This window comes from Parasteatoda tepidariorum, chromosome X2 (assembly GCF_043381705.1).
Source record: "Parasteatoda tepidariorum isolate YZ-2023 chromosome X2, CAS_Ptep_4.0, whole genome shotgun sequence".
NCBI classification, from domain to species: domain Eukaryota; kingdom Metazoa; phylum Arthropoda; class Arachnida; order Araneae; family Theridiidae; genus Parasteatoda; species Parasteatoda tepidariorum.
In genome coordinates, this window is record NC_092215.1 from 29,198,081 (window position 1) to 29,224,083 (window position 26,003).

Below are 26,003 nucleotides of genomic sequence, written 5' to 3' on the forward strand. Positions count from 1 at the left end.
TTCTCATTTAGCAGTGCTTAAAAAATAAAACCCATTAGTTTCACGAATAAAAATTATCTTGCGAATAAGAAACATAATGAACAAATTCTTGGCATTAAATCTTAAGAAATAATCTGTAATTGCATTTAGTAAAAATGAAAATCTATTTTATTAAAATTAGTGCTCTTAGCTTGTTAAAAAATATTTTTGCATCAGTTTGTCTGAAAAAGCACAAAATTCTTCAATGTCAAAAACTATGAATTCAATTTTAATTTTCAAAAATAAAATGCATAATTTTCCGAATTTATCTTAAGATTGAATAACTAATAATTGATGAACACAACTATTGTATAATAATCAAAGAAAAATAATTAAATTCTTCAATTTAACTTCTTTTCATCAAACCTTTTAAAACCATCCATTAAATACTATTTCTTCTATAAAAAATGACTAATAGAAGAGGAATTTAACTAAATTTCATTTATTGCGCATTAAATCAGATGTTTTCACGAATAAAATTTAGTTATTTTTGCTGAATAATTCATTAATGCAAAGGAACTGCGGTACACATTTGATTATTTGACCTCCTACAGCTTTAGGTTCCTTTTTATAAGCATCAAGGCTTTTTCGAATAGTATAAACATCTCCATAGCGCTATAAAAAGTTCCGAAAAGAAATGAATGCAGTTCAGTGTGAATCTTATTAGTCGTAAATCTCAGTAGTTTTTCCGAGAAGTAGTTTTCAGTACATACTACCTTTATAGTAAAGGAAATTCTTTTTATTCTAATATTACAAAATCAATTATAATTCAGATAATGAAGCCGTTTATGTGTTTATTTTTTGACATTTAGCTTTTATTTAACAACTTTAAAATAAATTTGGAATATTTCATCTAACCCCCCCCCAAAAAAAATTTTTTTTTGTTTGTTTAAAACAAAGGATTAAAAATTAATTTACGGTCTTGATTAAAAGTATTTAAGGTATTACAAGATATTATCATAAGAATTTTTCACCTATTAATTAATATTAAGAATAAATCATTAAAAATATTCAATTTCCTTCCTTAATCATTCTGACATAATTAAAAAAAATAGCTCAAGATTTTAAATATGCTTTTACATTAATTTAATTTCAACTTAACATGAAAATGAAAATTTTGTACTTAAATAATTTATAAACTATCTGAACATGGAAATGAAAATGATCTCTACATATTATAGAATTTTTAGAGACATTATGACTTGATTTTAAATTTACTCTCATTAATTATTTTATAATTATATATTATCAGAAGAACAATAATACATAAACTTTTAAAAATTACAAATCGCATTTATTCATTTAAAGTAACACAGACTCGCATTAGAAATTAAATTCAAGATTATAATAATTTTTACGAAAAAGTTTCCTATCTTTCATTCGATAGTACTTAAACTATATTTATGTAAATAATTGAAACACATTTAGTTTACTTGAAATATCGTCTGCTGCTTAATAGTTAGCATATTTGAGGTCACCCCCTAGAGCCATTAAGATTGAGTCCTAAAACGGGAAATTCTGATCATTAGATTAGAAGTTATTCAGTGTGGTCCTTTTTTTGCGCACTGTACAAACTAAGAAAATCTTTAATAAAAATGTAGTAAATTTTTTTGAAAGTTTAGGATTAAAACTGTAGGGGAGAGTGGGGTCAATTGTAACAGGGTACGATTGTAACAGAGCAAAAATTTCGAGTGTCGGGCTCTAGATTTGGTTCCTAGGTGGCGCACAAGGTGTATTTAATAAATCTACTTGTACAACCCTGCTGGCAACCATTTTTTATGTACTTTTGAAAGAGTTACATCACAAAAGATATTTTCACGCTACGTAAGTACTTTTTTTGGTATTAGAATATTATATTGCAACAAAGTAATTTTGTTTAAGCAAATAAAAATTATTAACCGAATATGTAAGTGGACACCTTAATTAACATTTCAATAAAAAAAATTGGTTTTGTTAATTAACTAGCATTGTTTTTAACAAATGAAGCTGAAATGGCGTCTTGGGGACGATTGTAACAATAAGTAAAGGGACGATTTTAGCAGCTGAAAATAAATAATCTTATGTTTACAAACCATTACTTAACTCTTTAAGAACCACCAATGGTTTCCTATATCATTTATATTACGGTGCATGTGCATTATTTTATTTGTCACCTTTCACAGCATAACTTAAAATTTTTAACCCCTTAAAGTTAAAAGTTTAACCCTTTTGGTCTCTGCTCATTATTATTTTTGCTCCTAAAATATCACTGCTATTTTGATCAATAAAAAAATATATCACAACTATGATAATATGTCAAATTAACCATGTTTTAGTTGAATTTATGAACTGTTACAATTGACCCCGTAAGTGGGGACAATTGTAACAAGTACACGACTGTCAAAAATTGTTAATAACTAATATAATAACATTAAAATAAGGTATTTATATTTTTTTTCCAGTAGAGGATAGTCTACTTTGCTCGTCTGTCAATTAATACTAATAATATATTGGTTTTTTTGTTAGTTAAAAATAGTTAAGTAAAAAATGTTACAATTGACCCCACTCTCCCCTAGATTGAATTCTGTTTATTGGATTCTATTTACTTACTTTACATGACAAGAATCGTTCGTTACAGTTTGTAAAATGCTATTCAAAGTTGAAATGATTTATTCCCATTTTTTCTGTACTTATATTGGATGGCCAACTCTTCTCGACATTAAAAAATGATAAATGCTTTTAAGTTTTTTTCGAAATTTTTTTTAATGTTATGCTTACAGTGTTTCTTTATTTTTATCTCAAAATATATTTAAAAATTTAAAATATGTTGAATTCCATTCCAACTGAAACCAGTAGTAGAATTCCAAGCGTAACAGAGGGGAAATCACACAGGTATTTTATCATAAAAAATGTATTAAATATATACGAAAACAAAAAATTGCGCAACAATATGCTACTTTAAGGTGCAATGTTTAATTAAATGGCATGATATTTCCCTGTAACTATTTGTCAAATTTGCAAAATGTCCCCTCTGTTACATTGCATTTTTTGAAGTTAATAAAAATGTGTAAGCAATTTAAAAGGTCTTATAATAATTTATTTTACCTTGAAATGTGATAATTAAAAAAAATTACAAATGATTAGGATGTTCCAAATCACAGAACATAGCGAAAATAACAGCGCATGTCAAAAATGTGGCATTTTCCTTGTCCCCTCTGTTACGGATGCTTTTAACTACCTGGCAATTAAATTAGGAGGCTCTTTTATTATTTTATGCCATTAAATTACATTGCATACTTTTTTTAGGAAAAAATACCTGTGTGATTTCCCCTCTGTTATGCTTGGAATTCTATATATATGAAGGCATTTTTATGTATCTCTATTCTTAGAATTTTTATTTCAATTTGAAAAAAAACTGCGGCCATTTATCCTAGGTTCACATATAATTTTCAAAGGACTTAAGGAATATTTTCATTTTTTTACTACATTGGATAAACAACTTTTCTCGACAATAAGGAGCCTCTTGCAAGTTTATTTTCAAAGAATTATTCTCATACTATGTTTACAATATTTCACTATTTTTTCCTCAAAAAAGGTTAAATAAATGCATAAGAATTTGAAATATAAAACATTTCTTGAAACTCTTTCTTAGTATTTACTCTATTACTAACTCAGATGCACTACGAATCCAAATATATGAAACTTTTGTTTTTGTTAATATCCCTTTCTGATCTATAATTTTAAGAAACTGTAGATTTATTTGTCTTTGAAACTAAACTTTTCTCTAAACCAAGGTATTCATTTATTTTTAGTAAAAACTTTTAGAGTTTTAGAAAACATACGTAAAAGTTCTTAGCGTTTTTATACCAGAAACAATTCTTCCAGATAACAAAAAACAATGCTTTGAATCTATAGAATTTAAAAAAATTTACTTTTCCAACTGTAAAAGACATACAAATCTTGTTTACTTCATTTTTTTCCCTTTCTAAGGAAAGTTTGAAAAATTTCGTTATAATAATCCTTAGACTTCAATGAAAAGCATTATTTGTGAAGTAATATTTGGAGAAAAATTCTAATAACAGTAATTACTAATAAGAAAACTTCACTGGAAATTAAAAGTGAGTGTTCTTCATTTATCTAAACATGTTTAACTGGCATTATTGTTTATTTTTGAGGAAACTTGTGCACGAAAAAGTATTTACTTAATGTTATTTTTAATATTAGTGCGCTTTGTTGTTTTAAATGCTTGATAAAACGATAGTATAAGAGAAGAAATTTGAGGAGCACTTTAAGAACTATTTCTTTTATTTATCATCATTATCATAGTTGGCTCGACAGTTCAATGCCTTCCTCGTTCTTTTATAATGCAGATTTTGATGCTTTAGACATCACGGATGGAAATTAAATTTATTCAATGAAAAAGAAACATTTACTTCCACAAGAGCATTATGGAACTCGAAAATGGCTAAAATGTTATTATTTCTATACTTAATCGCTTTTTAGCTAGTATTTTTGAAAATACACATTTATTTTTAACAATACTTGAATGGAAAACAATATTATTTATAAAATTATTATTTTAATTTCAAAAAGAATGTTAAAGAATATTTAGTAATTATGACTAGTATTTTGAATTGTGACATGTAGAATGAGATAAAAAATCTTTTACAACATGAAGAACTTAAAATTGCTATACACTTTTTGCACTTTTACGCGGAGAAAAAAAACCTGGTAAAATTGCAGCTCAGTGTGCTAATGACATTTATGATGTATGGAAAAACTATAATTCTGGTAATAAAATCAAAATATATTGTATTTAAACCATTCATTTGGTACTATTTTCGATCATGCGGTAATGGTTTACCCGAAATTCTGGTTTTCAAATTCATAGTTATTATATTACCACACATTTAGCAAAAAAGCAAAACTGAAAAGTAAATTCAACCGAATAGTGAGTTTTATGCCATGCTCTGAGGTATCATGATACAATTACCAAATTTTATCACATATTATGAAACCATATTTTATTGTTAATTTTACCGTAATCATTATCAAAGCACTTTCATAAAAACTACCGAGGATTTTGATGTTATTATAGAGTAAGAAGTTTTTGACATACTTTTGTTCTCCGTGTAAGACAAAATGTTTCAATCATTTACAAGAAACGTAAGAATTAAAATTAAGACACCTAGACTTTCAACCATTCTCCTGACAAAACTATTGAGATCACTTAAAATAATTTTTAATATATAACATTTATCTAAACTTTTCCTTTTACTTAAAAAGTTTGCTGCTTTTCGAAACATGATTTAGAATACAAAGTATGGTTTAATTCTTCCTAATTTTTATACATTAAATAAACACAGATTGAAATGAAAAAAATAATAATTTTCAGTTTCAAGTATGTCAGTAACTATATAGCTGATTTAAATTTTTTTTAAATATGCCGAAATAACGTGTCTAAAGTGCATGATAATACTAAAAGTTATAAATACTGCTAAAACTATAATGTATATCTATTTAGAAACAGCTGAAAATTATTTTTAACTACTAAAACAATGAGATTTTATTTATTTCATTGCCCTATTATAATTAAACTTTCATTTCTAACAAAAAAAGTACAATTAAAATCAGAATCAAATAAAATTTTCAATTCCAAGTAAAATATTGTTGTAATATATCATAGATTTACATAAAAAAATAACATGGGTTTCAAAATTTCATTCCATTCTATTCAATAAGTTTTCTTAAACTTAGACCATTAGCATTATAGATAAGTTGTAGTAATAATAGATAAAGCTGCGTTTTTTTCCATGTGTGAAAAAATAAAAAAATTCAATTATACTTTATATTGTAAAATATATAAAATATATGTGGTAAAACAATCATTTAAAAAAAGGGTAACTTTGAAGGTATGCAGATCTTATTCAGATTTATTATGCAGATTATCTATATGAAGATTATCTATATGCAGATTATCTATATGAAATAAACTTTTTAATGCACAGTTCTTTGAAGGTAATAAGCACAAAATGTTTTCAATGTATATATAATAAATGTATACTCCAACTACATGTTATTACAGTTTACCATCAGGCAATAATACGAAAATTGTGAAACACCTTTGAGTTCAAAAATCAATAAATTATTTCGAAAGCTTCCTTTGTGAAAAAATGCTTATACTTTATTTAAAAGTTCAAAGACTTTGAACAAAAATTGTATTCACTAAAGTAAGTCCAAAAGCAGGTAAAATAGATCTGCAAGCATCATCTCATCCAATTTTTCCTATTAAAAATTAAAGCAACTTGATGTGGTCAGGGGAGTCCCCGAGGAAGTTAAAGTTTGACAATTTCGTCACTAACAGCATGATTAGGGCAATGTGATTAAGATTGCGTACGATATTCTTTTACTTCCAAGACAAGCTGGTACTCATTGATCTGAAGCTGGGTGGGCTGCCATCTCTGAGAATCGAACCCCATCTATATGAGAATCAACCTCATCTATCATGTTGATAGCTCAGTGGCTGTGACAGATAGTCTCCTTTGTGAAAAAATATTTATACTGTATTTAAAAGTTCAAACGTTTTAAACAAAGTTGCAGTCACTATAGTAATAAGTCCAAAAGTGGGTAAAATAGATCTGCAAGCATTATCTCACCCAGTTTTGCTCATTAAAAACTAAAGCAACTGCTTACTGTGGGTCAGGGAGGTCCCCAAAGAAGTTCAAGTTTGTCAATTTCATCACTAACAACATGATTAGAGCAATGGTGTTAAAATTGAGTACAATACTATTTTATTTCCAAGATAAGTTGGTACTCATTGATCTGAAGCTGGGTGGGCTTCAAGCCGACTCTGAGAATCGAACCCCAGTCCGTCATGAAGATAGCTCAGTGGCTGTACCCGATAGGCCATAGCGGCTCAGTTTTACTTGGTGGGACTTTTTTTGTTTAGCATCATCATTGAAACAAACAAAATGCTTGGTTACACCAATGACAATAAAGAAAATGCGTTCACAAATTCAATTACTTGACAGTGATGTTTTCTATCAATTGATTGAGTAATCTCTATGTAGTTATGATGATCATTATTTCATATGATCATATTAAAAACATTTTCAAAGAGGTTATATTAAAATATCATTTCATATTATCACATTAAGAGATATAATTCATTTGGAATAGTGTAATACATCAGAACTATTGTCAATTTCCCCAATAAATATTACCTAGGAGTTCATCTCTTTGAGCGTACAGTTTTTGAACCAATTCGCCATCGATTGCAAGAGCTGATAACTCTTCTTTCAGAAGATCTCTTTGCTTGCAAGAAGTTGCTAATTGTCTTTCGTTAACTTCCTAAAATGAAGGATGTTATTATTAGCATAATCTCCAAAGAACACCAAATATATATCTCAAATTTATGAAGCAAAGTATAGGTGGTTGAGAAAAATTAATGAAAATAGTTTATTTTACCACAGTTCATGTTAAAAGGATCATTTTCTGCAAACTTTTTTCAAAAGATACTGAATCGACTCTCAATTTCTTCTTGTTATGGTTCACATTTTAACAGGATTTAGGATTGCTTCCTCGCTTGAAATTTGAAAAATTTTATTTCGCTAACTAAAATTCTAAAGTAAGGAATATTCTTTTTTTGTGAAAAAAAATATTTTTAAAAGCAAATAAAAAAACACCCCTGAAAAAATCATGCTACAATATCTTTCCTTTTTAACGGCAGGCACTTAACTTATCGTCCTTCGCTATAGAAGGTGCCGGAAGTGTTGCTCATTTTGCATTGCCTGGTGAGCATCATGTGACCAGAGTCACGGAGGCGAGTAATATTACCCACGCAACACTGCTACAGATACCCATTTATAGGGTGGGTCAGATTCACATATCACACACAACAGAGGACAACAAACAGAGAGAAACACCCATGCCCTGAGCGGGATTCGAACCCACAGCCATTGGCTTTGCAGTCAGGCACGCTAACCACTCAGCCACCTGGCCGGCAGGTGTTAAAATATGCAATATAGGAAATAAATAAGACAATTGTTTTAAAAATTCGCTGTAGTATGGTCTGAAAGGACCAATCAAAATAAACTATTTCAACCTAGACTGGAATAAACTAAACAACACGCCTTATTCTCTGGGTATGTTTCAGTAAAATTCTTCTATTCAAACAGGCTAACGTACGAGCATTCTTTGTTCTATTATGACGTCCACAACCGGGAGAAATTTAAGCGATAGAAAAATATTGAAAGGAAAAAACCTTTTTCTTACTCCATTCTACCTAAAACTAGTTTTTTTTAAATTGAAAGGAATTTATTTAGATGTTAAAACTGGCCATCATAATCCATAAAATTAAGTTGAAATTAAAACCTTTAAAATTTCAAACCGTAAGAAACATTTGCCACTTCTTAATTAATTTTCACGGTTGTGGTTGGCATGGTAATATACCACACTGCTGTTGATGAAGAGATTTTAATTTTTCTCAATTGCTATCTGTATTGTTATCCGATTTTTTCTTACACAAAGAGAAAATTGGACTGTCAAAGCAAAATGTAGCTAGAAACTGGGACAAGCTAAATCTCTGCCAACATAAGTGGGGTATATTAGGTAACATGTTACTTTTAGATCGATTTATTTTTGTCTACAATTGATATATATTTAATGGTAAAAAAACATAAAACTCATTAATTCTACCAAGAAGTCTAACCAAAACAATATATGGTTAAACTTATATTAGGCATTTCATGGACATTAGAGTTATGTTGTGGTCGAGTTGTGTCTTGTCGTTGGACTGTGGCTTAATTAGTTTAGTGTCATCTCTTAGTAGTATCATCTACCGTGAGAGATGGGAAATTCTGGAGTTTTAAGTGTTAGACAGCTCTGTGGGGTTGCCATCTATAAGAGTTGATAGGAAAGAAAGTTTCGTATTCCAATAATCCAGGGTCTCCAATTAAGGGCACTGGAAATTCTTCAATTTTTGAGCTAATAGATGAAATATAGTGGTATCAACGCTGGGATTGGAACCAACGTTCAGCAAGTAATGAGATTGATTTGAAGGAACCAAATGGCTTCATAAAGTGTTCACCACATCTTACTATAAGATTATTATGAATATGCTTTCCAGCATATTCATTATTAATGGCTTAGCTTCTAGTTTTCGAAAAAAGCGTGCTCGATTCTCATTGGCTATGGCCTAGTTGGACTGGATAAAACTCTGGTTATTTAACCGTATTAGGTGAAAACAGTCAATAAACCATTTTTCTCGCAGTTAACAGCTTGAATACTATCTTTTGTAATAGTTCTTTGACTGTTTTGAATATTGAATATAATTATATAACAATGAAATAAAGAATATAATTATATAACAATGAAATAAGGAATATAATTATATAACAATGAAATAAAGAATATAATTATAAAACAATGAAATAAAGAATATAATTATATAACAATGAAATAAAGAATATAATTATATAAGAAGAGAAAAATTGTTGTTTAACCAGTTTTTGCAAGTAATTTCTAACAGAGTACTATAGGTTTTTAAATCATTAAAACAATATCGAGTGGAAATTTTTAAAAAAGAATCGATCTTAAACCAGATTAAAATATAAACTATCAAAATTCACAAATGATTTATGCATAAACTTAAGGAAATAGATTGAGTGCAGTGCAAGTTTTGCATTTAGATCATGACCTACATTATTTAGAAAGTCATATTCAAACCATTACTGGTTTTTTTTTATATATAGGAAAGAAAAACATTGTATCACATGTATTCTTTGAAAGTGATGAAGAATCATGAGGTTGCGATAAATGTTTTAGGGTTTAATGCAGTGGGATTACCTGAAAGTAAACAATGTTCCAATCGATTCTTTCCGAAATGTTTTCTTATTGAATAATTCAGGTGCTTGGGGAAATAAAACACGTCTGTTCTTGAAAGAAAAAAAAAGAAATGTGCAAAAAACTAAAAAAATTTCAATTCAATCTCAAACTGAAAAAAAAACGAAAGAAAGTTTGATTCCATCCACCTTTTTATCAGAAAATAGTAAAAAAAATAAAGGGGGTCTAGGTCATTATTTTAAAATTCCTTCAAAATACATAGATTATTTTGAGTTTTCTGCAGTTTATATTATTCCTTAAGTATACGAAAATAAAACATAAATATTCAATGAGGAATTTTGAAAAATTTTTACACTTTAAAAAATTGATGCTTCCTATTTTAGATGAACTGAAAAATTATATTAGCATTAAAAGTAATTGGGAAAAAATATTTTTGATCCGTACTTTAATTTATTTTCAGTATTGTCTGCTATAGCCTTAAAATATTAAAAATATGCAAAATAAAGACAGCAAATGTTTCCCCAATATTTTTTAAAAATCTTATAAAGCATATTTTTAAGGTCCTGTTATTCTTTAAATTCATTGGATGAAATATGTATATATGTTCCAAATATCATTCAACTCCTATTATTATTTCACAATGATGTGAAAAGAGCCTCTACAAAATGAAGTAGAAGTGCATATACTTTTGAACAAAGTAGGTATTTTCTTCTGTTACCTATCACTTTAAATTTATAGAGAATTTATGCTTTGATATTTGACCCAAATATAAATATTCTTATTAATTAAAATATTGATGTAGACGTAACTCGCTTGTCTTTGCTGAACGAATGCTCATAATGAAACTTTTGTGCTATTACTTTTTACTGTTCAATAAAAAAAATACCGTCATTTTTAAAAAAAGGTTACACCGAAATGGGTTTAAATTGATGTAAGAGATGACAAAAAAGTGAGTTTTATGTCACTTTCTATTCGTGAAAGTTCTTCAAAAGGGATTTTTTTTAAATCAAATAAAGTTTTTGTCTTTTCCTTAATTTGCATTATGAATACTTTTATTATCTTAATTTTTGACGAGGTCCTAAATTATTGATAATAAAGGTGGTAATTACAGAACATCTTTTTTATCCTGCGATGTTCTCAGCAGAAAATGCTCATTTCGCTTAGAAGCATGCTTATTTGATTAAAATTAACCTGTCAAAATAAAATAAAATTAAACATGATAACATATTAACATTTAAATGTATTAATTAAGAGTTTTTATTAAAAATTTGATAAACTTCCATTCTTGACTAGGAAAATGCTTTGCTTCATCCATTAGAATAAGCAGTGAAACATACGAGCACATAATATATGGTTGAAAAATATGAGAATTGACATTTAACATGCTTATCTTATTAAAGTTAACCTGTCAAAACAAAATTAAACTAAACATGCTAACATATTAACAGTTAAAGATGCTAATTAAAAATAGCTTTTGCGAATTTGATAAACGATTCTTGACTAATGAAATGCTTTGCAATATCTATTGGAATAAGCAATGGGACATACGAGCACAAAAGAGATAGTTGAAAAATGTGAGAATCGCCATTTAACATTCTTAACTGATTAAAATTAACCTGTCAAAACAAAGTAAAAATAATATGTTAACATTTTAATATTCAAACATACTAATTAAAAATAATTTTTAAAAATTTGTTGGAGTAAGCAATGGAACATACGAAAGCATAAAAAAATTGTTGAGAAATGTGAGAATTGACATTTAACATGCTTATCTGATTAAAGTTAATCTGTTAAAACAAAATAAAACTAAACATGTTAGCATATTAATATTAAAACATGTTACTTAAAAAAATTATTAAAAATTTGATTAACTTTGATTCTTGACTAGTGCTTTGTAATATCTATTGGAATAAGCAACTGAACATACAAGCTCTCGTTTAAAAAATGCAACTGAGAAGGCTTCTCCCGAACACATTCTGGACTGTTTGAGACTTTAAAGAGAGGACATATACTTATACCCCCTTCTGGTCCTCGATTTCCTTAGGGTCAACGGTCTAATGGACCCTGTCTAACTTCGTCAAACATTTGGAGGATAAGCCAAAAAACAACAACAACAGCATACGAGCACATAAAAGATTTTTGAGAATTGTGAGAATTAACATTTAACGTGCTTATCTGATTAAGTTACCATGTCAAAGCAAAAAAAATTAAAAATGTTAACATATTAACATTTTGAACAAAACATTATAGAGAAATGTGGAAATTAACATTTAAATGTTAATAACAATTAATCATTAATTGGTGAATGATTAGTATATAAAATCAATTATGTAATATTTTTTATATAATAACAGTTATATAATAGCTGTTGTATAATAACAATTATATGATAATTGCTATATAATAATTTCAATACAGTAATTTTTATATAATAAAAATTAGATAATAGTATACTACTAGATATATAAGTAGATTTATATATTTTAGTCCATATATATTATTAGATTTGTATATATTAGTAGATATTTAATAAACATTTTAAGAAAAAAACACTACAACTTGTACACTACTACGTCTTCACAAATCGAGAACTATTATTTATTTTGATGTAACTAGTAAAGAACTTAACATAGTTAGTTGAGAGAGAGAGAAAGCGGCTGAAATAAAATCAACTAATGGAACAAAATTTAATTTGCGTCCCCTTACGAACAACTACTTAAGTTATTTTGTCTTTATTTAAATTTAGTTTCATATTGTATAATTCAATTATTTTGCTCTGAATTAAATTAAAAGAAAAGGCTTTTCAAGTCTTTACTGAAAACAAGAGTTAAAATTTTGTACTTTAAATAAAATAATCCAACTTTTCTATTTACTTCATCGAAATGTTATCAAAAACATTATGTTGATTACGGGAGATGTTTTATTTAGTAATAGAGAATATAAAGATAAACTTTAAAAGTTTTTAAAATTAAATATCAACTTTATAAATAATATGAATTTGAAATAAATATGAGGAATTATTGTAGCTATGCGACTATAAATAACTTGCATGAAAGCAATAAATATTGAAGCCCAGTTTGTAACTTAATACAACCTTTAATTAAAATTTCAAATGAAATCAATTTATTTCATCAGAACTGTTTAAGCATTTGAGACGTCTTCTTCGAATTCTCTTTCGCATAATTCAAAGAATTGTCTTTCTTTTTTTTAGTTCAAAAGATATTAAACTAGTTTTCTCCGTAAACAATAAATAAATTCGTGCTTAAAGAATGAGAAAAACGCACAATTTAAATAGAAATGAAAGAGAAGATTTTTTGGAATTTGATATATCTTGTTTCCTTTACTCTTATTTGCAATTTGGATAACGCCATCTGAGAACTTCTTCTAAATTGAATTTGAAAACTTTCTTTTATTAAATAAGTAAATGAAATTAATATATTTTACATGATGAACATAATATTTGGTTTCACAGATGAATTTTAAAAGCATTATTCTGTCTTGTTTTCTTCCTTTTTTTTCTTCAAAATATAATACTTATGCAACAAAATTAACTTTAAAAAAACTGCATACTGTTAGATATTCAGTGTTTATTGAAATCGCTTTCTTTTACATTTGAGCAAACTTAATAAGAAAAATTTAATTTGAAGGAGTTTTTAAACAATTCTCCTTAGAAAAAGACATAAAAATTAAATTTTTTACATTACTTTAAGAGTTAATTTTTTTTTTATTTGATACTACTTCGAAGTTTACTGACAGTATTTACTTCGGTTTTTCTGCACCCTTTCGCCACACTGTGGTCATTCAATCACTTGAATGAATTACTTGGTCATTTGAATGACAACACTGCGGTCATTCAAGTTCTATGATAAGCTTAATTTCATTAATTTAAATATTTGCTAATAAAATGAATTTTGTTTCTATGTTTAGGGGTTAATTTGTCAAGGTAACTGACTATAAATTGTATTTTGATATCTTCTATTTTGTTGTTAAAGATTAAATTTTTTTTCATGGAGAAAAAAATTTATGGAAAAATCTCCTACATGATGATAATATTTCAGGTAAGAAAAAAAGAAGCATAATTCTAGTATTAGAAACCAAATTATACTTCTAAAAAAACTATTTATTTCATTTATAAAAAAACTATTCATTTAGTAATTTTCCCGTTCATATGGTAACAGTTCACTGGAAATTTTGGTTTTTAAAATTATAGTTTTTATTACCCCATTTAGTAGTGAATATAAAACTGAAAAGTAAGCTTAAATGAATAAATGGATTTTATGCCATGCTTTAACCATTACCAAAGCGCTTCAGCAAAACTTACTATCCTTTTCCCATGAAGGCAGAAACAAGACAAATTTTACCATATTCTGGTAGTTTTGACCCTACCTTATTTTTCAGTGGAATTATTCTCTTTATAAGGGTTTCTAATCTGATTTTTGTCTTGAGAAACTAGAGCTGATTCCAGGAATGGAAAAAATATAAACATCCATTGATTACGTCATACTTGGCTTTAATGAGAAACTTGTGAAGAATCATGTTTTCGCTTAACTTGCATATAAATTAACTTGCCCAATAAGAAAGCATTCTCCTTAAACCAGGCTCAATATAGAAATGTCAAACAACAGTAAGGGAGAAACTAAAGGCTAAAAGTAAAGCAAAAGTTGTTGCCAAAATGCACAGTAAAACGCCTCTTTTCCGCCTATATTACTGTTAGAATTTTCATTCCAAAATTACGGTAAAATGACCGACAACAGTCTGTTCTTATGATTAACCATAAAATTGATGGTTGGGAACACATTTTTAACTTTATGGTTTTGAAATCATTTACAATTGGTATGGTTTAAAAACCATGGATATAAAACTATACGGTTTTGTAACCATATACAACTAGCATAGTTTCTGAAACATAAAAATGAAACTTAAACTAACACTAGAGCTCCGTGGGTACTGTTTCATTTATGCATGAATAATTTCGTATTCTAAGAGTCCAAAGACACCGATTGATGAGTGCAGAACAATGGAAACTTTTCATGCAATGAAGGACTGAAAGAATATTGTAGTATCAACACTGAAATTTGAACCCATGTTCATCCAGCCATGTGATTGGCCGATTAACCCTCTCAGCGACAGTATGTACCCAGCTGCAAGGAACATAACGGATTTATAAAATGGGCCCAGGTGGCGCGGATAGAGTTCTGGTGGTTTAACCGTATTAGAAAAAAAATCAATCTAAGTTTTTTCCTCACACTTAACAGTTTGTATGTCAGCTTTTTTATGGTTATTTCCCTGTTTTGGTTGAAAATGGTAAAATAACAATTCAAAAAATTGCTAACCATTTTTGCAGTTCTAATTGTCTAACAGTGATGTGATGTTTCTTTTTATTATTTCAAGAAGTTATTTAACAATGAACACTTATTTCAATACTTCTTCATCTGATAATTAAAGTTTACCCGCTTAAGACGAAAAATTCCCTATGTGGTCCAATGGAGATCTAAAGGAAATATATTAGAATTTATATTCCTCGAAATTGTTACTTTGTTTAACTTTTTACAATTGAAATTGAACTAAGCTATTCTAAATTTAAAAGTATCATAATCATATTTAGTTCCAAAAAATAAACTACAATAAAGGTGAAATATTTAGGTGCTTATTCCAGTGAGAAAACAAAGGTTTTAAAAAAAGTACGTAAAATGCATTGTTTGATGCTGATGGCATTGTGCCATAAATTCCAAGCTCTAATTATGTGAGTATAAACTTAGGAAATTAATTTTCAAAAAAAGAGCAAAAATAAGACATAATTAAGGAAGTTAGTAACTTTATGCCGTTAAGGGAAACCTTAAATGCAGTGATGTTCTTTTCATAGCAAAAATGCAATTCCACCTAAATTCTTGAATTCAGTGATCTAAATTAAGGAAATATAGGTACCTGACGATTGAGAAGATCCACATATTCTTCTTCATCTTCGTTTAAGGTTTTACCATTTTGACTTTTCTCAAATAGAAATTTTTTTAATGATTGTGTTCCATTTGTAGTGTCAATAGCTGCTTGTAACTGATGCCTGTAATAAAATACAATTGAAACTATTAAGTCATTGAACAATCAAAAACATTTTTTTTCAGTGTTTACCAAACATATTATACTCTTCTTAAAAATATTCATAAAATTCTTATAAAGGAATCTACCAGCACAATAAGAAAAAAGTAAGGATAACACTAGCGAAATATGGTAAAGTTTACCATGTTTCTGACTTTAGAGGTGAAACCAAAAGGCTCAGTAATTATTACCAAAAACTTTAGTTAAGATTTTGGTAAAATTAACAATAAAATATGGTTTTATGATCTGTGACACAATTTAGCTAGCTTACAGAATTTAAAGTAAATTAATATAAAGCATTAGGTGCACTGAAAAAAGCATGATTAAAACTACCAGAATATGGTAAAATTTATCATGTTTCTGGTTCTATTAAAAACACTGAAAAACTCGATAATATTTACCGAAACGATTTGGTAATGATTTTGTTAAAGTAACAATAAAATATGGTTTGATTACCTGTGATAAAATTTGGTAAAATTATCATGACACTTTAAAGCATCGCATAAGACCATTTATTCGGTTAAATTTTCATTTCAGTTTTTGTTCACCAAATGTGTAGTAAAATGAACTATAATTTTGAAAACCAGGATTTCCTGTAAGCCATTACCCTACAAATGGAAGTTACCAAATGAATAGTTTAAATACCGTATATTTTGGTTTTATTAACCAGAATTATGTTGTTTTTTATACTAGAAATATCATTACCATACAGCTCGATAATTTTGCCAGAATTTCTTTTCTCCGTGTAATAAAATATAACAATAAAAAGCGAAACAAATTAATAAAAACATAATTAAGCATACAAACCATTGTTATTTCGAATTTATGTGAGCATTAATGTAACTCCTTTAGATATAGATTATACAAATCTTCTTAACTTTTCTTGTCACTCTATCATTTTTATTTTATTTTATTATTTTCATTTCAATTATGTTAATAATCTTAAAAACATTTGAAATAGACAAAAAGACGTGAAGCTATGTATTAAAATATGAGTGCATAGAGATGCAATAGATATATATTAATTGTACCAAGATGAATTGTATTAGTTGTCGCAGGTGAAAAAATTCGTTTTTTTGTTTTCTGTTGCATGAGATTTTTTTACAGATCTTAGACTCTTTAGGATCACTGATTTAAAATCTGCAATCGGTTTTTCTCAACATGCTCCATCTTTTATTTAAGTTACATTGTATGGCAAAATGTTCTTGTCTGTTTTGTTAGGTCATTAAGCAATGGGGTGCGATTGCTCTTGTTTTCCAGTGGCTCCAAGAATATGACTTCATAATAAGAATATGATGCGTCACAAGCCGCTTATAATGCGGGCACAATCATGCATCTATTCATCCACAGATCATAATTTTGACCAGAGAACGACCAATCTCCAATCCAGTACCCTCAGAGCTTCAATTTGTTATGGGAACATGGAGGACTTTGTGACCTGGCAGGTTTTAACGCGCACCAGTCACCATTTACTACACGGGAGGTCTTCGACCGGCTGTATTTGAACACCTGTTCTTACGAACATGAGTCCAGCGCCCTACCAACCAGGCTATCCCGGCCAAATGCTCTTGCTTATGAACGTTGTATATAACATTGGATCGCAAAAATGTTGCAGGGAGGAAATCTAGGGGAATTAGGGCACATCATCAGGATCAAAATTGCATACTCTTTAAAAAATTCCTGATCAAATTACAGTAAAAAGTACCGACCACCGGTATTTTTTACTGTAAAATCCATTTTACCTGAACATGCTAAGGAACAAAAAATCTGATATTCTGTAATTTTTACAGCTTATTGTATTCGTGATTAGTTAACACAGAATCTACTCAATGTTTCCTATTTTTATCTTCTTTTTTTTACAATACTATTTTTTGTGTATTCAATTTTTTTCTTATAACGTGTATAAAAAAATTTTCAAACGTGCATTTAGTCGGTACCTTCAAAAATATAGAAAAAAAATATTTTACGATGCTTCGAATAAATGCATATTTGAGAAGATTGTCCTAAAAGTAAAAGTAAATAAAAGTATATTTAATAAAATAATTCCCATCCGGAATGAAATAAAATTCAATAATGTTTAACTAATTAATATGAAACGATAATTAATGAAATAGGTAACGAAATAATTTTATTGAAATAAACGAAGTACTACTTAATGAAATAATATGAAATAATATTTAATGAAATAATTTCTAAATAATAAAATATAACGAATGACATAAGATACTGTTTAACTAATTTATATGAAAAGATTATTAATGAAATAAATAATGAAATATTATTTTTTGAAATAAAGTAAATACTACAATGACATTTATGGAGATAATTTATAATCAAAATAAAATGTAATGAAGTAACATTAAATTATATTTATTTAATTAATATGCAATGATAATTATTTAGCTGGAATTATCTAGCTAATTATTAAGCTCATTGCATTGCATTGTATAATGAAATGTTTTTTATGGAGGAAATACTATTTAAAGAAATAATATGAAATAATATTTAAATAACTAATAGAAAATGATGATTAGTGAAATCAATTTTATTGAAAAAAATTTTACTGAAATAATGGAAATACTACTTAATAAAATAATATGAATTTATATTAAAATAAATAATTTCTATCCAGAATATTATGTGTATAAATAACGTTGAATCAGGTTTAAATAATTAATATGCAATAATGATTTAAGAGCTAGATAATGTAGTAATTTTTATTGTAAAAAACGATATACTACAGACAAAATAACCTGAAAAAATATGTAATGAAATATTTTTAGCCTGGGATAAAATATACTTAAGTAACATGAAATAATATTTAATTAACTAATAGGAAATAATAATTAATAAAATAGGTACGGACATAATTTTTATTGAAATAAAGAAAATAACATTTAATAAAATAGTTTCTAACCACAATAAAATGTACTGAAAAAACATTAAATCACATTTAATTAATAATAAATAATGATAATTAATGAACTAGATAATAAAGTAATTTTTATTGAAATAAACGAAATTCTACTTAACGAAATATTAAGAAATAATGTGTAATGAAATATTTCCTACCCTGAATAAAACATAATTAAATATCATGATATAATATTTAATTTAATAATAGGAAATGATAATTAATGAAATATATAATCAAATATTTTTTATTGAAATAAATAAAACAATGTGAAATAATATTTAATAAAATAGTTTCTAATCTCAATAAAATGCACTGAAATAGTATTAAATCATGTTTAATTAATTAATATGGTGATGAAGAATTTTATTGAAATAAACGAAATACTACTTAATGAAATAATATTTTATGAAATATTTCCTACCCAGAATGAAACATAATTAAATATCATGAAATAATATTTAATTTACTAATAGGAAATGATAATTAATGAAATAGATAATCAAATAACTTTTATTGAAATAAAGTAAATACTACTTAATGAAACAATATGAAACAATATTTAATGAAATAATTCCTAGTCGGAATTAAAATGCAAAATAATAATTCTTAACCGGAGGCATCTCGAACAATATAAAAATTAACTGGCAAAATCTTCATCGGTATTCTATATTCCTAAATGCTAGATGGATTTAAATGTTATCAGATTAATTAAAATGAAGAAAAAAGATTATTCGTTGCATTATTCTTATTTTCCGTTAATTAAAAAGTCAAACATGTTAAAATTATCTTTAATTACTTTAATTAAATGTATTTTTTCACTCAGATCAAACACCAAATAAAAAATAGAATACATACAAAAAAAATAATGCGTGAAAAAGTTTAATTGAAAAACAAGCCCTTAAGAGAAGATTAAAAAAAAAACTTCTATCGATTTCTTTAATTTTATTTATGGATATACATCCCTATTCTTTGCATCGACTTTCACTTGCTTTAGGGCATTCTAACAGTCTGTTTTGAAAGAACTTTCCAAATTTCCATTTCATTTTTGAATTAATTATTTGACTTTCAAATGCCACGTCGGAAGTATTTGTAGCTTGAGGGTTCTTTTAAAATTTGCTCATTATCTTTGAGTTCACTTAATAGACAGATGTGAGCTTCAAATTAAATTCCAGACAAGTCATTCAATTACTCTTGATAATGATTGAATTTAATGTATTGAATTATAGAAGTTTTAGAACTAATTAAATGGATTTTATCAAAGGGAAATTTGAACAACGTTTGATTTTCAGCTTTGAAGTGGATAATGTGATTTACTCATTCTGAAGCGTTTTAATTAAAGTAGGTACTGTGAAGTCTTTCAATTTAAAGATTATTCAGCAATATGCAATTTATTGCGCTCATCAAATTTAGTTACATAAATATTATTGAGCACATTATGAACTTATTGTATAGTTTCGCCTTCAACTTAGATTTGATTAGAGAAAAATAGAAATAATTGCAAATCTTATCATTTGATGGAAATGATATATAATATCAAAGTTAAACTTCAAGTCAATGACTTTTTTTTCCTTTCTGTTGGGTTTGAAATTAGAAGAATCTTGATGTTGACACAGTTTAAAATATTGAATTATAACAGTTTTAGTGGAAATTGAAAATAATTTTATCTAAGGAAAGTTTAAACAGCGTTTGATTTTCCACTTTGAGGTGGATAATATGATTTAATCCGTCTGAGGCTTTTTTATTAAAATAGGTACTATAAAGTTTTTTTATTTAAAGATTATTTATCAATATGTAATTTATTGTGCTCATGAAATTTAGTTACATAAATATTACTGAGCACATTATGAACTTATTTTATAGTTTCTCCTTCAACTTAGATTTGATTAGAGACAAATAGAAATAATTGCAAATCTTATCATTTAATGGAAATAACATTAAATATCAAAGCTAAACTTCAAGGCGGTGTTTTTTTTTCTATTCAGTTGGGTTTGAAATTAGAAGGATCTTGATATTAATTAAGTATAAAATATTGAATTATAACAGTTTCAGCGGAAATTAAAAAGAATTTTATCTAAGGAAAGTTTAAACAACTTTTGATTTTCCGCTTTGAGGTGGATAATATGATTTAATTCACCTGAAGCTTTTTTTATTAAAATAGATACTGTAAAGTTTTTTCTATTTAAAGATTATATATCAATATACAATTTATTGTGCTCATGAAATTCCGTTTCATAAATATTGTTAAGCACATCATGAACTTATTTCAGAGTATCTCCTTTAACTTAGATTTGACTAGAGAAAAATAGAAATAATTACAAATCTTGTCATTTAATGGAAATAACATTAAATATCAAAGTTAAACTTCAATGCGATGATTACTTTTCTATTCAGTTGAATTTGAAAATAGAAGAATCTTGATATTAATTAAGTATAAAATATTGAATTATAACAGTTTCAGCGGAAATTAAAAGGAATTTTATCTAAGGAAAGTTTAAACAACTTTTGATTTTCCGCTTTGAGGTGGATAATATGATTTAATTCACCTGAAGCTTTTTTTATTAAAATAGATACTGTAAAGTTTTTCTATTTAAAGATTATTTATCAATATGCAATTTATTGTGCTCATGAAATTCCATTTCATAAATATTATTGAGCACATCATGAACTTATTTCAGAGTATCTCCTTTAGCTTAGATTTGACTAGAGAAAAATAGAAATAATTACAAATCTTGTCATTTAATGGAAATAACATTAAATATCAAAGTTAAACTTCAAGGCGATGGTTACTTTTCTATTCAGTTGAAATAGAAAATATAAGAATCTTGATATTAATTAAGTATAAAATATTGAATTATAACAGTTTCAGTGGAAATTAAAAAAGAATTTTATCTAAGGAAAGTTTAAACAACTTTTGATTTTCCGCTTTGAGGTGGATAATATGATTTAATTCACCTGAAGCTTTTTTTATTACAATAGATACTGTAAAGTTTTCTATTTAAAGATTATTTATCAATATGCAATTTATTGTGCTCATGTAATTTAGACAAATAAATGTTATTGAGCACATCATGAGCTTATTTTATAGTTTCTCCTTCAACTTAGATTTGACTAGAGAATAATAGAAATAATTGCAAATCTTATCATTTGATGGAAATAACATATAACATCAAAGCTGAACTTCAAGTCGATGGCTTTTTTTCCTATTCAGTTGGGTTTGAAATTATAAGGATCTTGTTATTGATTCAGTTTAAAATATTGAATTATAAAGAATTTTATCCATGGAATTTTTAAACAACGCTTGATTTTCAGCATTGAAGAGGTTAATGTTATTTACTCCTTCTGAAGCCTTTTAAATAAAATAGGTGCTTCAAAATCTCTCGAATTAAGGATTATTTAGCAATATGCAACTTATTGTGCTCATTAAATTTAGTTTGTTAAATCTTATCGAGAACATCTTGAACATCTCTTATAATTACTCATACAAAAAACTTAGAGATTGCTATTTGAGATTCGTAGAAATAGATACAATTCATTTAAAGTCTCTTTATCTGATGCTCTCAGCTTGCAGCGAACACAATGGTGAAGTAAAGTATTGCTAATGGTAGACGGATTATGGGTTAGAATCCCTTTGCAGCTGGACTAACCATTAATTGTTTTCGTGGTTTTCGTCTACATGTAACGCCAATGTTAGTGAGTTTTCTCAAAAAATAATCCACAAAGGTGAGTTTGCCATCATGCTTCATCCAAGAGTTCACGGAGTGCATCCAACGAAGTTCAGCATTGAAAGTCCCAAACTTAAATTGCGTGAGCTGTTCAACGCCGTCTATAAACTGAAATAAAACATGGGATGTAAATTTTAAAAATCGAGAAATGCTTTTGATACGATTCAATACCCTCTTCTTATAAGGTAATGCTACGAGGAATAAACAAATTAGATTATTTTGCATAGAATTACAGACTATTTTGTCTAGAATTACATCTATACTATCCTCTTTTACTCAGTCATTCTAGATAATATTCTATGATATCTACATGTTATGATAAATGAGTAACAGTTGAAAACATAATTTGCGCTCTAAATGGAGTTCACGTGTCTGCAATCAATTGATCTAAGTTAAACCCTAAAGGGAGAGTATTTTCGAAGAGCGGAACACTGATTTGATTTCATCCTTTTAGCCTTAAATCTTGTTCACTTTAAAATGAATGATCTTTTGGGTTTTTCTTTCACTTTCTTTTTCTTTTTTAAAATTCTTACGGAATAATTCTTCCTACGAAAGAACGAAAAAATAATAGTTTTAGAAGAATTCGTATTTCAGTAAATTACTCTTTCCTGATTGCAATGATTTTTTTGAATTTATTTTTTCGATTACTATTTCAAACGTAAATGAAAAGTTTAAAATATAAGTTTATGCTATTATTTTTGAAGATCCGCGAAGTTAAATCTTCAAAGAGAAATATTCCTTTAAATATTCTTGAATGTCTATAAAAATAAGTTTTCTTCAAACAACAAAAAAATAAAAAATTGCCTCTATACAACTAATTTAAAAAAAAGAAGAAAAAAAAACATACAATATATACATATATACATATATACATACAATATATACTATATACAATATATATATATATATATATATAATTCAAATTTTAGAGTTTTTTTTAAAAATTTTGACANGAAAAAAGAAAAGATCAAAATCTATACACCGAAGTGCCATTACATTATGACCACCCAGCTAATAATATGTAGGAACACCTTTAGCCCTCAAAACTGCTAGCAGCCGCCGTGGCATTGATTCCGCAAGGTGCTGATAGGTAGTCTGAGGTATCTGGTACCTTGAACACTTGGTACCAGATGTTTATTAAGTTTGTTATTAAGTTTTTTCTGTTTATTAAGTTTGTAAGTAATGTTCCTCGAATCAATCCATGACGATTTGACTCTTATGACATGGTGCATTATCCTGTTTTTAAACACCATTCCCCGCAAGAAAAACTGTTGCCATGAATGGGTGAACCTAGTCTACAACTATGTTCAAGTAGCTTACAGACGTCTTGTTCTATGAGGATTATGGGTCCTAATGTGCCCCTTGAAAACATTGTTCCTGGGCGAGAAACCATGAAAACCTGGGCGAGCCCATTGTTAGAGATGGAGGGTGGTCATATTGTAATGACTCTTCGGTGCATATATATATATATGTATATATATATATATTATTTTATATATATATATGAAGCTGTTTATTTACTTACAAACTTTGAGCTTGGATGTTTTTCTGGTCCTCTAGCACTTGTACGTTTTTTTCAAGTTGTTCAAGCTGATTTGTCTTCAATTGATAGTTGTCTAAAATACGACGTTTTTCAAAACGTTGGATTTCTTTTTCTAAATCTAAATACTTTTGTAGAGTTTCAACACTTATTTCAATAGGCTGAAAAAATCAAAACAATGGTTAACTCAACATATTTATACATTTTTTTAAATTGTGTTATTCAAAAAAATAAATAAGTAAATAATTGTTTATTCATAAATTTAAACTCTTCATATTTTTATTCATATTAAAATGAGTTTAAGTTTATTTACAATTGCAAAGCATAGTGGCTGTAAAAATATCTTAATGGTAGAGACAAATGCTGGTTTTCCCATAGAGCCAAAAGCACTATAAATTTTATCATATTCTGGTAGTTTTTACCCTATTTTTTTCTCAGTGTGTTTTCACTATAAAAGAAAATGTCAGCTTACGTCAACAACAAAATATTGTGGCAACTATGCAGCAATTTTTTTTTGCACTTCGCAAACATATTTGTAACAAAATTTTTTTACTAAAATATTAATTTCAGGCTTATATCAAAGAGATAATTTAAGTTAAATTTTAATTTATTCCTTCATGACGAGTTATGCTTTTAAAGCTAAAAGTGTGATAGATTCTTCGCTGTGAATTTTTACGCTATAGATAAAATAACTAAGTAGAACGAATTTATTGCATTCAATAATTCCAATATCAGCTAAGAAATATGTCACTGTCTTCTTCAAGCACAAATATTTTATCAAAGTCTGAAGATTCCAAATCTTATCAAAATCGTCTGCCGAAACTACTGAAGTGGAATTTTTATTAAAAGAAAGAAAAATAAACATAAATAAAGGAAAGAAAAAGAATGTGAAAAGCGGCAAAAGAAAATGCTTTACTTATATCTCCTTTAATGCGGAAGTGTATGATGTGGAAAAAAAATCACGAACTACCATTTCTCGACGATTTGACATAACATCAGAGATTTAGCATTGAAATATTACTTTTATCTTAATACTATTTTCCCTTACAGTTGTTGGCTGCTTTCGCTGAATTTGATTGTCCTAGAAAAATCTTCTTTTTCCAACTGCTGCCAACACAATAAGATAAATTGATGCTGAATATAATTTCTTATATCTCTTCCTACTGTTCCATTATTTTGAAACAAAGGATACTCATTACAAGTAAATGTAGTAACATAACTAAAGAAAAAATATTATTCTGATAGTTTATAAAAAAAACTATAAGATTGATACCTTAAAGCAGTTGCCATCTAACATTAAAATATCGGCGAATGTCTGCAGTCATATTTTCGATTGAAAATACCGACATAATCTTTTGCAAAATAACTATTGCTGTTTTATAATAGTTTATCAATATAAAAAAGCAATTTAAGTGCAATTTTTCTGAAACAATCTTGCAAAATAATCTGTAATAAATGGATGTAGATTTCGAACATAATGTGCATTCCAAATTTCCGTATGTACTGCAATGCTATATTAACAAGCTTTGGAATTTATCGTAGGAAGAAAATTTTTAAAAATTCTCGAAATATTAGAACCACTACGTAATCATAATTTTAGAAACGAAAATCGAAAGAAAGAGTTTTCCATTTTCATTTTTAAACAATACGTGTAAATATTGAAGTAAAGTTTTACATATTTTCAAAAAGCTCAATTTATCTTTAGAAAGGATATTTAGAAAAGAGATGCTAGATTCTAAAAGAGAAACGCTATGAGAAATCGGTTATTCCTAGCGTATATATGAATGCAAGATAATACAATAATGCAAGGAGTAAACATAAGGAATAATTAAGCATAACAAAATATTCACAAATCTCAGACGACAGTTTTTCCATACATACAATATATATA

The 26,003-nt window shown here is 27.3% G+C and overlaps 1 non-coding gene across 1 annotated transcript in view; it reads right to left on the reverse strand.

The window, feature by feature from the left end:
- LOC107454187 (uncharacterized) overlaps window positions 1–26,003 on the reverse strand; it is a 209,687-nt gene that overhangs the window by 99,351 nt on the left and 84,333 nt on the right. Inside the window, exons 4-6 of the transcript XR_006225013.2 lie at window positions 24,098–24,273; window positions 15,766–15,898; window positions 7,221–7,347 (exon numbers count right to left, since the gene is read on the reverse strand). This is a non-coding gene — a transcript (uncharacterized protein). The remainder of the gene's footprint in view (window positions 1–7,220; window positions 7,348–15,765; window positions 15,899–24,097; window positions 24,274–26,003) is intronic.